Genomic DNA, 15822 nt, shown 5'->3' with positions numbered 1-15822 from the left:
GTATGTACCTGTTTGAGATGGTCTCTATGTGTGCTTTTCTGTCCTCGGCTTCCAAAAGGCTGCTGGGTCTTTGTTTCAGAGCCGCTGCTGTTGCCCTTCTGCTGTGATTCCCAGTGGATGTGCTGCGTAGTCTCCAGCCTGGAACGGGAGCCAGAGGCAGCTGCAAGGCTGCACGTACGTTTAGGGAACATGTGGCTGTTGTTGGCTCATCTGCTGAGTCCAGTGGGAATAGTGGTAAGGAGTGTGACCGGGCTCTGAGGCGCTGGCTGCTGGGATGCAACCGGTTGGGATGACTCGACAGAAATGTATTGAGTGACAGAAGGAGTGTGTAAGTGATGGACTTATCGTGTGTAAGGTGATAAGGGGTTATCACTAGTTGCCTTGTGTGTTTTGGATGTGTATTTATGTGCTTCTGTTTTGCTTTATTGCTAAGCTTGGTGGAAACCCGGAGTAGGTTTGTTTTCCCGAGGGCGTTGTTGCTTCGGCAGCGCTAGATGGTGCCACAGGACAGGCAAAGGGCTTTCCTCCACTGGCAGGATGCCTTTGCTTCCTGTCTGGGACAGCTTTCATGTGGAAGTGTGCTCAGCTGGAGGACTGATTTGCTTTGAAAGGTTCACACAGGGCCCTGCTTTCACTGCTGCTTCTCATTACTTGAAACACCCACCTGAAGTTGTTAAGCAATCAGTCCTGCGGCCAACCCATCGCCTTCTCCTCTATTGCTGGCTGGTGCCACACGCTCCCTGCTGTCCAAGTCCTCTGCCATGGTGTGACTGCCCCAGGGTACTGCTGCACAGATGGGGCTGGTGCTGCGTTGCTCCGGTTCTTATGGGTTGCCTCATGCCCAGGCTGACAGGTTGTGTCCTGCCCTGATGGCTGCAGTAAATCACAAGGGCTGCCTGGAGAGCTTCCCTGAGAGCAGGGCTGGTGCCAGCAGCCTGGCAGAGCTGGCTGCTGCTTAATGTTCCTGCTCCCTGCCTCGATGGAGAATTGGTGGCCACAGGCTGCTTTGGCTGTCTGCTGCCAGAGCTGGGCTGCTGATGGACTCTGGGAGTCAGTCCATTGTGCTGCAGGCAGGAGGCAAGGGGCTGCTCTCCAGGAGTTTGGCTCTGGTGATAGGGAAGAAGACTTCACCCATGCTGTGTTGGGTTTTTTGTTTGTTTGGGTTTTGTTTTTCTTGTTTTAGGGTGCCTGAAAATAGAGGTCCATTCCTTCCCCTTCCTTCTGCTGGTACCCATCTCCTTTTCACCTGCCTCCTAAACTTAGATAAATGTTGGTTTTGTTTTGTTTGTTTGTTTGTTTTTCTTTCTTTTTTTTTTTTTCCCCTGGAATGTTTTATCACTCGACAATTGGGCCTTTTAGGAGGTTCAGATCCCGGCTGCCATAGATATGACATATTTGTCTTTCTATCCACTTCTTTAAATGTGGGCCAGGGAAAGCCAGGTTACAGGGTGTGGATAAAGAGTACATAAAACAGTAGTCAGCTTAATAGAAATTTTCAACTCCAGGGCTGGCTAATTCTGCTAGAATTTCAGCTCTCTTTGCATCCACAACATTTTGTGAAATGGTTCATGGATAAAAAGTGCTGATAAGGACAGAAAGACAGAAATCAACAAGTTGGTGGAGGGGGGAGAAAAAGGGTCTCAAGTTGTGGCAGGGGAGTTTTAGATTCTATTAAGAAAAGTTTCTTCACTCAGAGAGTGATCAAGCATTAGATCCTTTGGCCACCATCCCTGGAGGTGTTAAAAAAACACGTAGACGTGGCATTTTAGGACATGGTTTATTTGGGTGGTGATGTTGGGATGACTATTGGGCTTGATGACCTTAGAGGTCTTTTCCAACCTTAATGAGTCTACGATACTATGTGAGGAAATATGAACGCAGATATGTATGGGATTTGCATCCTCTGCCTGCCACTAATTGACTGCAATTCAGGAACTAAAGGTAAAAATCTTGTAGAAGCAGGCAGAGACTTCTTTTTGTGTGTGTGCTGCTGACAGCTTTCTAGCCAATGCCTTCTCTGCTGCACTGCTCAAAAACTGTCCCAGAGTAATTATGTTAGTAATAATATAGCAGGGAATTCATGAAGTGCAAAGACCTATGGTTCCCCATGTGTCTTATTGGTGCCAAGTGTTTCATTTAACTGACCACCATCCAGTAATTTTCTGGCTCCTGTCTTGCATAAATGTGTGATTTTTCCAAGCTGAATAGCTGGAGAAAGAATGAGGGTCCTCTCAGCTGCACCAGAGCTCAGAGCCCAGGCTGGTGTGTAAGGAGTAAGTGGTTAAAGCTGGGTGAATTATCAGTGTAGCAACATAGAATCATAGAATTGGCTGGGTTGGAAGGGACCTCAGAGATCATCAAGTCCAACCCTTGATCCACTACCGCTGCAACACCAACTGGGCAAAATATTTTGAAGCTTTGATGACAGCAATTCAGAAATACAGGGGTATTTTAAACTTCTCCTTAAAGTAAGATATTATTCTGGTACGTCAGTGGTCTTCAAGTTTATCATCTCGGTTTTACCAGATACTGCATCTTGTGGGAATTTTTGAGAACTAATTTTCTTTGAAAGACCAGCAGAGAGTTATTTCTTACCCCTCTGAAATACTTCAGACTATGCCTGATGAAACACAGTGGTTTGGTGACAAGCTCTGCTGCTGAAGAACATTGGAAAGGAAAAGAAAGCATCGTCTTATCTTGATTTAGACAGAGGAAGGTGTATTCAGAAGGCTTATGTGATTTCCAGCCCCTTAAAACTTAATATTCTCTCATGTATACAATAGGTGTTTTTTCCTTTATTGTTCATGAGTGTTATTATGCAATCACATTCAGCCACCTGTTTTTCTGTATGGGTCATTCTGTAGCCAATAGGGATCAAAAAATTTCCTGTGGTCTAGATGGGGAGAACATTAAAAGAGAGAGCATGCACATGCCTGCACGTGCTACTTGCTTGTTTGACTCTGAGTGTATTAACAAAAAATTGCTTGTGATCTCTTGATGGATGGGCTGTCATGGCTTCACATATATATAGTTTTGCTGGGTTTTTTGCCTAGAGATGCCACGATAATGTTGGAACAAATGTGAAGGCCATGTAGTTGGTTAAAGTGCAGCCAAACAAAATCTGGTAGTAATGACATGCAGACAAGGTATTAAATACAAGTAGCAGCCTGACTGCATACACATGCTATGCTCTTATCTCCTTGTGTGCATGACACAGTGGTTTTTTGTCTTAGAAGATCATGGACATCTAAAACCAGGAGATAGATATTTCAGAAGCTTCTGTACAAAGCTTAACTGGGATAACTTGAATTTGGGGTATGCATTAACAGCTTCAACACTTTGAAAGAGAGTTCTATTTCAAGGATAAATGAGACAGATATGGAGCAAAACTCAGCATCTGTGGTCACCCACTGAACTTTTTAAAAAGGTAGGGGGAAAATTCAGAGTTGCTTTTTTTTTCCCAGGGAATTTCAAGAATAGTAAAAGTAAAAAAGCCCACTGAGTTTTCCTTTCAGTGGATTGCAGCGTGGATGATTCTGCTGACTACTCTATGTAGTCTTGTATTTCTATAACAAAAAATATTAAAAGCTTTTGAAGTTACTAGGAGACTCTGATCTTGATGACCCAGAAGATGGAAAATGTTAATTAATAGATTCAATCTGTCTGAAGCATAGAAAAAAAGAGACAAGGAGGCAATATGTGATGTGGAAAGGAGTGGACTCATGGAACAGAGAGCAAGGAGGGTCCCAGCCCAGTGCTAAGAGTACTTGTGCCTTTGTAGGGTTTCCTGTAAGCATGAAGAAGAATGAAGACCAACTGGAGACATCATGTGGTGTTTGACAAATAACAGGTAACCATAAAATGAATTGCACATCTGATGGCTTGTGAGAATCACATGGATCACTGTTTTTGTCAGAGATGTAAAGGCATTTTGAGCATTGTTGCCAATTCTACTACAATTCAGTAGGGAGAAAGCACTTTTGTATGGTGTCCCTTCAGTCAGTGTAAAATTTATACTGCTCTGATCAAATGCATTTCTTCAGTGGAGTTTCCAGGTGCACAGCAAATGAAAGGAATTCTAGTAACAGGGATCCTGTTTGCTGTCTGCTGCATTGTTTCCTTTCTCCGTTCTTTAGGTATTTTGTCTTCACTGCAGCAGTGGGAGTATTATTTGGAGGTTTTTGCTTTATAGCAATTTACTTCTTTTTTTTTTTTCTTTCAGTTTATCTTGAAGGGAAACCAAAACTTTGTTGTGGTGGTGTATTCCAGTAGGTCTTCACCCTTTTGACCATTATTTTCTTGAGTCTCAACATCTTATTAAAATCACTGCTTTTTAATTGACAGAGTGTCAGACTTTCTTTGTGCTCGTTGGAGAGAAACAAGTAATAAAATAATGAACTACCAGGCTATCAGGGAGCTGGAGCTGACAGAAAGATCCTGGTGTCTGTCAACAATCCAGGTGTTGCTGTGTTCTGGTGGCAGAAACGGCCTTTAGTCACTGTTTTGTCTTTATATCTCTGACCAAATACAAATAATGGGTGAATCTGACACATAATCCATAGATTTAGGTGTGTCAAGATCTGTAGATGTGATGGATAAAATGAAGGCTTGAATTTAAAAAAATATAAGCCATTCTTCAGTAACTCTCCACACTGAAACAGACTTCTAAGGACTGTCATATATCAACAAACTATTTTTCTTGGAGTGAGGAATTCACAGTTTTGAGTCAACTGTGCTGTGGTTCACTAATATAGGAAGTGCCATGTGATACAGAATTATAGCATTTTGAGACAGTTGGGTAAAAATGTGAGTTAACTGCTTAAAATGTGAATGCTATGTTTCTTGTCAGTCTTCTAAGTTTTTTCAGTGTAGTTACTTGTGTCTTTGGCTTTCTCCCCAGTTTTCCTAAACATCATCTCTAAGTAGTGCTAAAAGATCCCGATTTTCCTGGTGTCTAAAATGAATGGTTGAAAATCTTTGGCAGTGATTTATTCTTCAGATGAAGATTTAAGTTACTTGTAGACAGCTGTGGTATATTTTTGTTCACCATGTCAATCTCTAAATTACATTTGCCCCTGTGGGAGTTTTTTTGTTTGTTTCTTTGGGGATTTTTGTTTGGGTTTTTTTGTTGGTTTTTTGGTTTTTTATGGGTGCCATGTTACATATCATCACAGTCTGGCTGACACAGTTACTTCACGGGTGTCAAAGTGTTCCAGGCTTTTTTTGATGAATGTCTGGCAGCCTGTGGGCCTTTGGCAACCTCTTATAGCCAGGCTGCAATCAAGTTTTTTTCTGAGCAGAAGGCTAGGACAATTCTTGATTATCCTATTGTTTCTGCAGGTTGAGCTCTTCCATATAAAAGTCTCAATGGCAGGAGGGAGGGGCTGCATGAAGAGTCTGGGAGCTGCACATCCCACTTGCACTGAAGCTAAGGGAATCAAAGGGTTAAGATTTGGTAACCAGCAGGAGAGGATGAAGCACTCCTTATATATATATATATATATTTATTTATTTATATATCTATATATTTTATACATAGATATATATACTTGTATATATTTTTTATTTATATTTATATTTATTTATCTATATAAAGTGCTTATCATCATATTGATAAACATTCTTTGGAACCACTCTGACAGCAGAGGTAAGAACAGGAGTCAGCCTGTCAGTACCTCAGCACTTCTGTTTCCAACCAATTTAAAAAAAAAACAAAAAACCACAAGACTTTGCTGCCAGCCTGCCTGCCTGGCTGGTGTTTAATACTGCTACTCCATCAGGGTTGGAGGGAGACCTATTGTGAATGGCAGCAGTGTGCACTCTGCAGTTACACTGCAGTAATTTGGGCACAGATCAATCTACACACGTGAGTTCACGTACCTTAAAAAACATAATTTTCAGGAAAATTGAAGATGTAACTAAAATAAGAAAACAGCGATTTATTTATTTTTTTTAATTTCTTCCATGATGCTTCTTTATAACTATGGATGTGTTACTAGCCAAATCAATGTGGTGATCACAGAGCTGGAAGCAATTCTGTCAGCAACTGAACGTCCCTGGTTCCAGATCTGGGTCAGCAATTGAATCTCCCTTGAGTTCAGTGTGGGAGATAAGCTCAAGTTCAGCATTCTCCAAGTCCACACCATCCTGAAACAGTAATATATCTCTTTCTCCCATTAATGTGCTTGCCTACAGACACAATGCAGCAGATCCTCAACAGTGTGCAAGGCATACTGTCTCAGGCCTGTATCAGGAACAGCATGGCCAGCAGGTCCAAGGAAGTGATTCTGCCCCTGTACTCAGCGCTGGTGAGGCCACACCTCGAGTACTGTGTCCAGTTCTGGGCCCCTCAGTTTAGGAAGGATATCGAGGTCCTGGAGCAGGTCCAAAGGAGGGCAACCAGGCTGGTGAAGGGACTCGAGCACAGATCCTATGAGGAGAGGCTGAGGGAGCTGGGGGTGTTCAGCCTGGAGAAGAGGAGGCTCAGAGGAGACCTCATCACTCTCTACAACTCCCTGAAAGGAGGGGGTAGCCAGGGGGGGGTTGGTCTCTTCTCCCAGGCAACTCTCAGCAAGACAAGAGAGCACGGTCTCAAGTTGTGCCAGGGGAGGTTTAGGTTGGACGTTAGAAAGAATTTCTTTACAGAGAGGGTGATCAGACATTGGAATGGGCTGCCCTGGGAAGTGGTGGATTCTCCATCCCTGGAGATGTTTAAAAAGAGACTGGATGTGGCACTCAGTGCCATGGTCTGGTAACTGCAGCGGTAATGGATCAAGGGTTGGACTTGATCTCTGAGGTCCCTTCCAACCCAGCCAATTCTATGATTCTATGAAGCAGCCAGCTGTACCCACAGGCCAAAGGATTGCAACCTTCTGCCTTTCACCCCTTTCTCCCAGACAGGCCTTCATGATAGGCAGGGGCTTGACTGAGACTCCTGTATGTGTTTACCAGCCAGAGTCTCCCCCTCTCTTGAGGGAAAGATATCTGCTGACAGGGTATCTGAGCCCTGGATCCTATTTGCACTGAGTGGAAAACAGGTAAGTGGGCACAGAGGTATGTGGCCAAGGATAAGTTGGAGATTGAAACAACATCTACTGTTTGTCAAAGCCATTAATTCCAGGCAAACTGTCTTTGAGCTTTTACTTCTACTGCTACTGTTTGAATTATTACTGCAATGCATCCATTCCCAGAGCGGGCAGCATCAATAACAGCACCGCATGCAGAAATGCCATGGTGCAACAACATGAAAAGTAGTGCTCTCCAATCCAAGATGGTTTTAAAATAGGAATTTGATGCTATTTAGTCTAATTGCTGGGCTGATTATCCTGCAGTCTTCACTTCTGGTTCTGCTCATTGCCTTGGTTCAGAAGTTCTCCGGCTATTCTCTTCTATCACGAATATTTATTGTCACATCATGTGGTCATGGCCCTGTTACACACAGTGATGTTAAAGTAGCTTGCTGTCCTTGTGTTTGTTAAATAGAAAGCACCACGTTTCACTCTGCTGGTTTAACAATCTGTTAATGAGGCAGTTTCTAAGCAGTAGTGCCAGGGGGGTGTAAATCTGCCAGACAGTAAAGTTGCTGTTATTCTCCAGTTGTAGCAAGTGGGTAACCTCAGGTCAACAGCATTTGTCTTAGTGAAATGGTGAGCTGAATGAAGTGTCCTGGAAAGGTGTAAATGGATCTGAAGTATTTGTGTTCAGTCTGTGAAAAAAAAAAAAACCACCCAACATCCGAGTGTTATGGTGTTATGGATTGGAAGCTTCAGCACAATCTGATATACTGTCTATTACAGCCAGCTTTTAGATGATTGATTAAAATCCTCCTAAGACCTGGAGTTTGACATTTTTTGGCTTCTTCCACTCCTTGCCTCCTTCCCTTCACCTTCCCCACTAACATAAAAATAAATAAAAAACCCTGTAGTTTTCTCATTTATGAGACAGTCTCATAAATCACCACGGTGGAATCGATTGTTCAACTGCCTGTGGCCTGCTGGGTATTTGTTGGAGGGGAAAAGAAAAAAAAAAAAAAAGAAAAAAAAGGATTCAAAGACTTTCATGAATCTTAATGTGAGTGATTCTCCATCCGAAGTTTTGGACTGGATTGATTATTCCCCAGTTTAAAATAGTTCCCTCTTCCATTCCAAGAGTACTAACATTAACCTATTCTTAGGGAACCTGTCACCCAAAGTGCAGATAGCAAAGAGCTGGAGAGAAGAGCTGGCAATTCACCTGTAATTTCAAGAAGTTTTTGGTCTTCAATTACCATATTAAAAGGAAGCCAGGATCATTTCACGAGTGACTTACTAACCAAGAACAGAGCTAATTTTTAATAGAGGACATGAAAAAATTTTTCCATCAGTTCTAGTGTCGACATTTGTGTCCTGAACTGGATATAAGTGGAGATGTTTGGTGAACTGGAGTTGGGACTCTGGAAGCTGTCTTGTTCCTCTATCCCTCAAAAAGAGAACATGCTGTGCAAACATGTTTTGAGATACCTTTTGTTCTCTGTGATGATATTTGATATTCATGTGGGCCTCGCATCACCAGTACCAATTTGGACAGGCAAACTCTTGCTGAGAACAGTCAGTACTTTCTTGTGCCTTGGAAAGGGGCAGGTAGAGTTGCAGAGGAGGCTGCCTGGGGTCAGGGTAAGGCTATGTCAGCTCTGCACTATTTGAATTTTAAGCCAGATCACCACTGGATTGCAGCATTCCTGGCACCGCTGTCCTTAAGAGGGTAAAGACAGAAGCCGTTCAGATGTCATCTGCTTGTGTCTGTAGCAAGTTTGCAGACCCTCAGGGTTTCTTTAACCCAGTTTAAAAGATAGGGATGGTGTCCTCTGTTCCCTAGCTTTGAAGAGACCCTTGGTCTCCTGGGACTGTGTGGGAATTGCCATCTGTGTGAAGATGAGAGCATAAGCTACAAAAATTGTGATAGTAATGCATTTGCTTTGTGTTTGGTAGTCCCTGGCTCACATAAGCCATCTGAATCATGTGTTTTCAGTATGTCCTTTTTACTGTTAAGAAATGTCAGAAAGATACACACACACCATTGCCCCAAGGACAGAATTATCTGCAAGCCTGCTTCTCAAAGCTGTACTGCACAGGAGACCCAACCCCAAGCTCGTAACCCACATAATATGAAGAATGCATATCAGGAATAATCTTTCTTGCTTCTGTCTTTACTTTTTATTCTTGTTCATTTAGTTCCATCTGCTGAGATGTGTATTTATAATGTTTTAAACTGGGTATGATGGTTGAGAAACAATCCAGTAAAAATGAGGGATACTGTTTCTCCTCCAGACTTGCCCCCTTGAGGTGAGAAATATAACATTCATTTTAATGCATCTGCTGCCTCAGGTGAAACTGCCTTGTACAAATAATGACAGGATGTTGTCTTCCAAATGACCAACAGTGCTCTGGTGGCTCCTCTTAATTTAAAATACGACTTAATGAAACTAAGTGGTCCTATTCTTTTGGTCATGCACTTCAGCTCACCTCTCCTCAGCCCTTGGAAGGAGATACTGAGTTGAAATCAAGACATAGCATTGTGAGAAACTATGCTCCTCATACGGGGCATCGGCAGAAGTCGAGCATCTGAAAGTAATTGATTAGTAAATTAAATTTTAACAACCTAGAAGCTGCACATGGTCCAGCCCTGCTCCCCTAATATAAATCATTCAGATCTGCAAATATGAAACACGTGTTTTCTGTCTGACCTTGTCTTTTATGGAGCAGTGGAGATTGCAAACACAGATGCTCAGGTTTGTCTGCTTTCTTGGCTGCTGAGGCCATACATGGCAGCTTTGCTCTCAGAGCACGTTACGCTGATGCTGCTTCGCGAGCTGGAGAGCAGATAAGGCAACAGGCAATAACACCTGGCTGGATTCTGTTCAAACAGCTTTGCTCCCCTTAGGCCTTGTTCACCTAGAGGGGGGCTGTGAACTCCAATTATGGCCCTGGTCCCTTTCCATTCCCTGCCCAGGAGGGAGGAGGACACCAGTGGCCCCCATGATGTGTCTGACAGCAGAAGGCAGTCGGTCACCTGCTGTTCCTGTCTGCAGCAAAGAGCAGGGTTTGCCCATTTCCCAGCTGGTTTGGCTTCAGCTCAACAGCCCTGGAGCCCTCTGTGCTCAGCTGGTCCCCGACAGCTTTCCCTGAGCCCCCTCCCTGTAACTCCAAGCTCCAACACTGACTTAGGCACCTCCAGTGCTGCTCGTCCTTTGCCCAGAGGGGAAAGTGCAAAGTCAGTTTTCCTCTTGGGAGCCAAAGCCAGTGAGCTCTTATACCCTGGAGTAAGATGGGGCTCTGTGCATACTGTTCTTTTCCCCTTTTCTCACCAGAAGGGCATGTCCCAGTCTGACACCTAATTTTTAGCACTGCTATTCTGGATCTGGGGCAGGGTCTGCATGTTTAAAGCCTCAGATCTGCTTTGACTGCAGCCAGGGGGAATTTTCCTGTGTAGGTGCTAAGTATTATTCAGTGTAACCAAAACTTGGCCAGTTAGTTTTAACTTTAATTTCCATTATAAATCAAATCCTTTCTAATTTTTGCCTGAAATCTTTCCTCTTAGAGAGGAATTTGTTGAAGCTATAATGTTGCCATGAAGTATTTCAGCCATGAGAAGCTGAAAGGAGTTTTCTTCCTTTCTAGAAGTCATGTTTCTTAGGTAAACTGACTTGGTCTAAAACTTCTGAATGTGACCTGTTGATTTATTTTGACCTAGAGAGTAATGTTTCTGGTTGTTTGGAGAGGAAATAGATTTGATCCTGAGGCCAACAGCTTTGTAGGCTGTGGGGTTAGCAAAGCATTTAATGCTCTCTCTAGGTCCCTAATGAAGGCATCACTGATCAAGAGCTAGCTCTATCTGGTCCTGTGGATCTTCCATACTTGTCCATGCCTGACACTGTTACACTTGCTCCCCAGAGGGGTAAGTGATGAGGGAAAATTTGGTCCCTTGGATTGTTTTGTCTATAAATTGTTATGGCACATTAAATGCATACTTGTAGTGCACCCTCTGCATTAGCTAAAAGGAACTCAGCTCGTGTGCTACAAAACCATCCCATAACACAAATCAGAGTTTGGTAAGAGGGAGATGCTTGGGAACCTACCCTCAGTCCTGCGCTTCAGGTCTAAACTGCAATCCTGTGCACACAGCAGTAACAGGAAAGATAAACATTTAAATTTGACTGCAAAGAGGAGCCCCAAGAGAGCCCTGTAATACCTTTGCACATAGCAACACTCAACAAGATTTTTTCCTAAAGTATTTCATAGCCAAATAATATCTGGAGAATTACTTTGAATTGGGAGGGAATCCCTTGCATGTAGCAAGACTCAACAAGATTTTATTCTAAAAGTAGTTCATAGTCAAATGAACTATCTGGAGAATGGTATCTGGAGAATTGCTTTGAGTTGGGCAGGAATCCTTTAAGTGCTGATTTAGCTGCATGAAAGAGTTTACTCATGTGCCCAGTGGTACAGTGCACAATGCACAGTTAAGCATCACTTTGGATGTTCATAGATCATCTCAAATCTTGTTTACATTACTGAACCTTAAGTCTTAGTGATTGCATGAGGCGTGTGAAGCTGCCTTTGTGCAGAGTGCTGTCAGCAGGTTTATACTCTTTCATTGCCATATTTCTTGTTCAGGGTGGGCAGCAACTTTTGTGTATGTATGCATGGCTTTTTTATTAGTATTTTTAAAGGCTAGAGCTCTCGTTTCCAGCTGATGGAGTCCTTAACAAAGTTAACTGACACTAATGAATAGCCAAGTGTATGGTGAAGGTGGAAATTAGTTTTTCATCTACTAAGATTTTATTGTTATTTTTTTAACATAACACCATTGCACTGGTCTTAATAAAAGCACTATATGCCAATATGATTAGTATATTTTTTAATGGAAGATCTTTCCACTCAGTGTAGAAACATCTTTAGCCTATGCAGTCTATTTCTATTAGAGGCCTGCAGGGCATGCAGATACTAATTTTATGTAGGAAGCTAAATCAATACTCTTTTTTCTCCAGAGTAGCAGGCTACTACTATTTGAGACAGTGGTTTGTTCGGGTTTTTTTTTCCGCTTGTTTTAGGCTTTTAAGCCTGATGATTTTAGTCATTAATGCCTACTATTGTAAAAATTAAAAGCTAAAGTTCCTGCATGAATTGATGCTGGGTGACAGATTTCTGCATTTCAGTATCATTTCAATTTGTATTTTGCTACTGTCTGGATGTGGTTTGTAGTTCTGCATTAATTTAAAGTAATAATGCCAAGAATTTTTTTTTGTTTTCTTCTGAAGGAAGAAGTGTTAACAGAAGTCTTGGTTATGAAGTGAGGCAAGATCATGGCAGAGCTCTCTAGTGAAGCTCCCATTACCAGAGATGTTTGCAAAAAATAGATCCCTTATCTTATATTGTGCATAGCCATCACGAAAACAGGCTTGCTGTTCTGAACAGTTCCCCAGGCTCTCCCTGTTGCCCAGGCTGGCTTTGTTGTCCTGCTTTGACTGACTTTTTTTTTAATAAGCATACTCTTCTATTCAGCAAGCAAACCCTTTATTGCAGCTGCAGCAGCTCCTCTTAAACCTGAGGCCAACTGGAAAGCTGGTCGTGGTGTTTTCTGGGTCCAAGACCATCTGTGTCAGGCTGTGAAGGTGTTGGGCCTCTTTCCAGCTGGACTGAAGTGGACCAGAACCACCATGGGGAAAGGGCACATTGCCTTGCACAGCACAGCTCTATAGCTGTTTATCTGCACTGTCAGAGAAAGAGGGAAACAAGTCTGTCTGGTAAGATGGGGGGGATTTTTGAGCCTTGCCTTTGTGCGAAGTCCTTGTTCCTGCTTTGTAGCCACCAGAAGCCCTGGGGCTGGGCACTCCAGGCAGAGGTGGCTATGAGCAGGCTTGATACTGGGTACTGAATCCTTCATATGAATAACATGTGATTTGTGTTTGTCTGTGGTGTCAATTGCTTTAGAGCAAGGTTGACAAATGCAGGACTGTGACAGCTTGCATTCTTTCATGATGTCAGCTGGATACTGTTTTGCTGGTCTGGGTAGAACCTGCTGCTTGCTGACTGCTGTGTGCTACTGGAAAGGGCTTTGGATGGACTGCTCTGAATTGCTTGTGGCTGGGATTGTCCTAATAGAAGAGACCAGCTACCATGTAAACTTAGCCTATCTGCTTTATTCTAAAATATTCCCTAAACAGCCTTCCTTGAGGGAAAACCAGAAATATTTTTTTAATCAAAAATGACATAAAGTCCACCTCTGCTGAAAAAAAAAAATACAAACCCACTAATGTAACAAATCCATATGTATCCAATACATAAGAAGATACATAATATATAGAAATATATGCATTTAAGTAGCAGATACAGCAGTTCTTTAATGCAGCATCACTTAAGCATGCTGCAGGATGCCACATCATGCACATGAATAAGCTATAAATGTGTTTTCCCAAGCTGTGCTGCAAGGCTGGGAATCTCTGTTCTTTCCTGGTGCCTTACGTGCAATAACTGATGAGAGAGACTGCAGTTTCAGACTTTGCTACAAAGAAGACTTCTATGGAGGGAACCTCACTGCTGAAAGCTACCACATTACTGCCTTTCTCCTTAATTAAGACTGCTGTTAACACTTATTCCCTTAGAAGTGAGACTTAAAGGTGCAGTGCCAACCTGTCTCCTCCACTCCCCAACTGCCAGTTTATCTGAAAGCACACAGTTCCTACAACAAATTTTGCTTTTTCTTTTGTAAGGACTGTGAGGCAGCAAGTTGCTTATGGCCACAGCTGAGCTGGGATGGACCATCCTGCTGTGACAGCAGCAAACTCCACAGGCCATCTGAAGCTCTTCTATGTTGAATAATCACCCGTATTCCAAAATTTAGATGTATTTTTCCCTTTTTATTCCAGCCCCTGGGGAATTAGGGAGTTAAATTTTATTTAATGTCAGCCCAATTGTCTGAAACTTCTTTGAGTGTGAGCTGGGGAATCCCTGGGAGAGGACTGGAAGTCCTCCAAACTCGTAAGACCTGCAGACTTTAGGGAGCTGTTGCATGCAGTTTTTCCAATGTGGATTCCTTTGCCAGATCAGTTCTGAAACAGATTAGAGAGCATTGTGATGAAAGCTGAAGAAGGCTGAATGCTAAAGAAAATATAGCAGCTGCTGGAACGTGCGAATGTGGGGTCAAAGCTGTACATGACTGAGATCCAAGAAATAGAAGTTCACAGGCTGAGGCTCACTGAAATGATATCAGTTGCAGGACTGTACAGTGTAACTTCTTCAAATGAGCTTGTATATATAGGACATCAAACATGAAGTCTCTTTTATAATCTTGTCAAATCTACATGCAATTGTTGCTTTTCCAGTACTGGTACGAGGTCTGCATCCCTTCTTAGGCTTTCCCTCTCTGTGTTCATCTATCTAGTGCTCCCATCAACTTTATTTCAGATAAAGGTGTGCCTGGTGCTTGAATCACTTTCCTTCAATTTTCATTACAAGATGATGCCAGTCACTTCAAACAGGCACTGGGATGACCTGTTCGTTTGCCTCTGGCTAGAACTAGCTCCACTATTTCACATTTCTTAAGTCTTACTGGTCTGGTTTATCTTAGAGCATGGAAGCTGCAAATAAACAAAATGTTTGCTAGTGGTGAGCACACAGAGACTCAGCTATGCAAACTTGAAAGTTAGATAAGTCAGAAGAATGGGCAATTCCCTCTACTAGTCCTGGAAAAATGCTTGGCCAAAAAGGAGATCTGGCCTTCTCAGTTGCAGAGCCCATATTTTAAGCTCCTAGAACTCCTAGGAGTGGGTTCCAGCTCAGCTGGATGTCTCTGTGTAATCCCTGGGATCCAGTTAAAAATAAACTAACACATCACTGAGCAATGTCTACTTTCTCTGCTTCTAGCTCATTCCTCTTTTTGGAAGTTGCTTATCTCTAGGATGCTGAAGAAGTATTTCTCTGCACTTTCCCCCTGCTTATTACAATGCATTCATAAATGATACTTTTCCCACTCTGTATTACATTTAATTCTTATGTCAAGGTTATTTCAAAATAGTTAGCACGGGTAAGTAAAATCCTATCCTCTCTTTTCCCTCTTTTCCTGTAAGATCTCCTGCTCATTTAATTATGAAGGTTGATTTCTGGGAGTTTGGAAAGACTGTGCCTGTCTCCAAGCAAGAGCCAAACAGCTTTACTAAAGCAGGGATCTGCTTACCTTGTCATTTTCCTTGTAGCTTAGCAGCAAGGAGCAACCTCTGCCTTATGTTACTGAAGAATCAGAGCAAAAATGATGTGTTTTGCATGACACATAAAACTCACATTTTCTGTAGACTTTAATTATTTTCTGTGTGGCATAAGCCTCATGCAACGAAATAACTGCTTTCTTGGTGCAATTTCTTTATCCCATTGATGTGAAGATGTAAAGACAATCTAACATTCAATGACTGAGGCTCAACCACTGCTGCAACACATGGTGTTTATAATCTTACCACCAAATTAGGTGCTGAATGGTGTCTGGAGAGGCATATGTGATAATTCAGTTTATTTGAGTTGCTCTGTTTGCAAAAAGATAAAAAAGTTAACTAAATTTCTTTTTTTAAAGTCTTGAGAAATCATGTCATGGACCCGTTCCCTAAACCCCATTTCTGTTCTGGGGCTTGCACCTCTGTGGTACTTTGAGTAAGCAGACTTACAGCTTTTAAGCAATACACTGAAAATTACTGCCGTAAAAGCCTCCAAAGAGCTTTTTAAGAGTCTGGATCTTGCATTTAACAAGCATTGCTGATACTGAAGATGCAAAGAGAGAGGCAATTCTTGATGAGCTATG

At 42.4% G+C, this 15822-nt stretch overlaps 1 long non-coding RNA gene across 2 annotated transcripts in view; it reads left to right on the top strand.

The window, feature by feature from the left end:
- Positions 1–26: 26 nt before the first annotated feature.
- The window catches only part of LOC139793060 (uncharacterized), a 30764-nt gene continuing 14968 nt past the window's right edge, over positions 27–15822 (top strand). The window contains exons 1-3 of one of the 2 annotated variants that reach the window (XR_011724479.1): positions 27–332; positions 3782–3850; positions 5341–5467. This is a non-coding gene — a long non-coding RNA (uncharacterized lncRNA). Of the gene's footprint in view, positions 333–3781; positions 3851–5340; positions 5468–15822 lie in introns of those variants that run through there. The other variant, XR_011724480.1, reaches the window with a different exon arrangement.

Source organism: Heliangelus exortis, chromosome 2, assembly GCF_036169615.1.
Source record: "Heliangelus exortis chromosome 2, bHelExo1.hap1, whole genome shotgun sequence".
In the NCBI taxonomy this organism is placed as follows: Eukaryota; Metazoa; Chordata; class Aves; order Apodiformes; family Trochilidae; genus Heliangelus; species Heliangelus exortis.
This window is presented reverse-complemented; position numbering and strand designations above follow the sequence as displayed.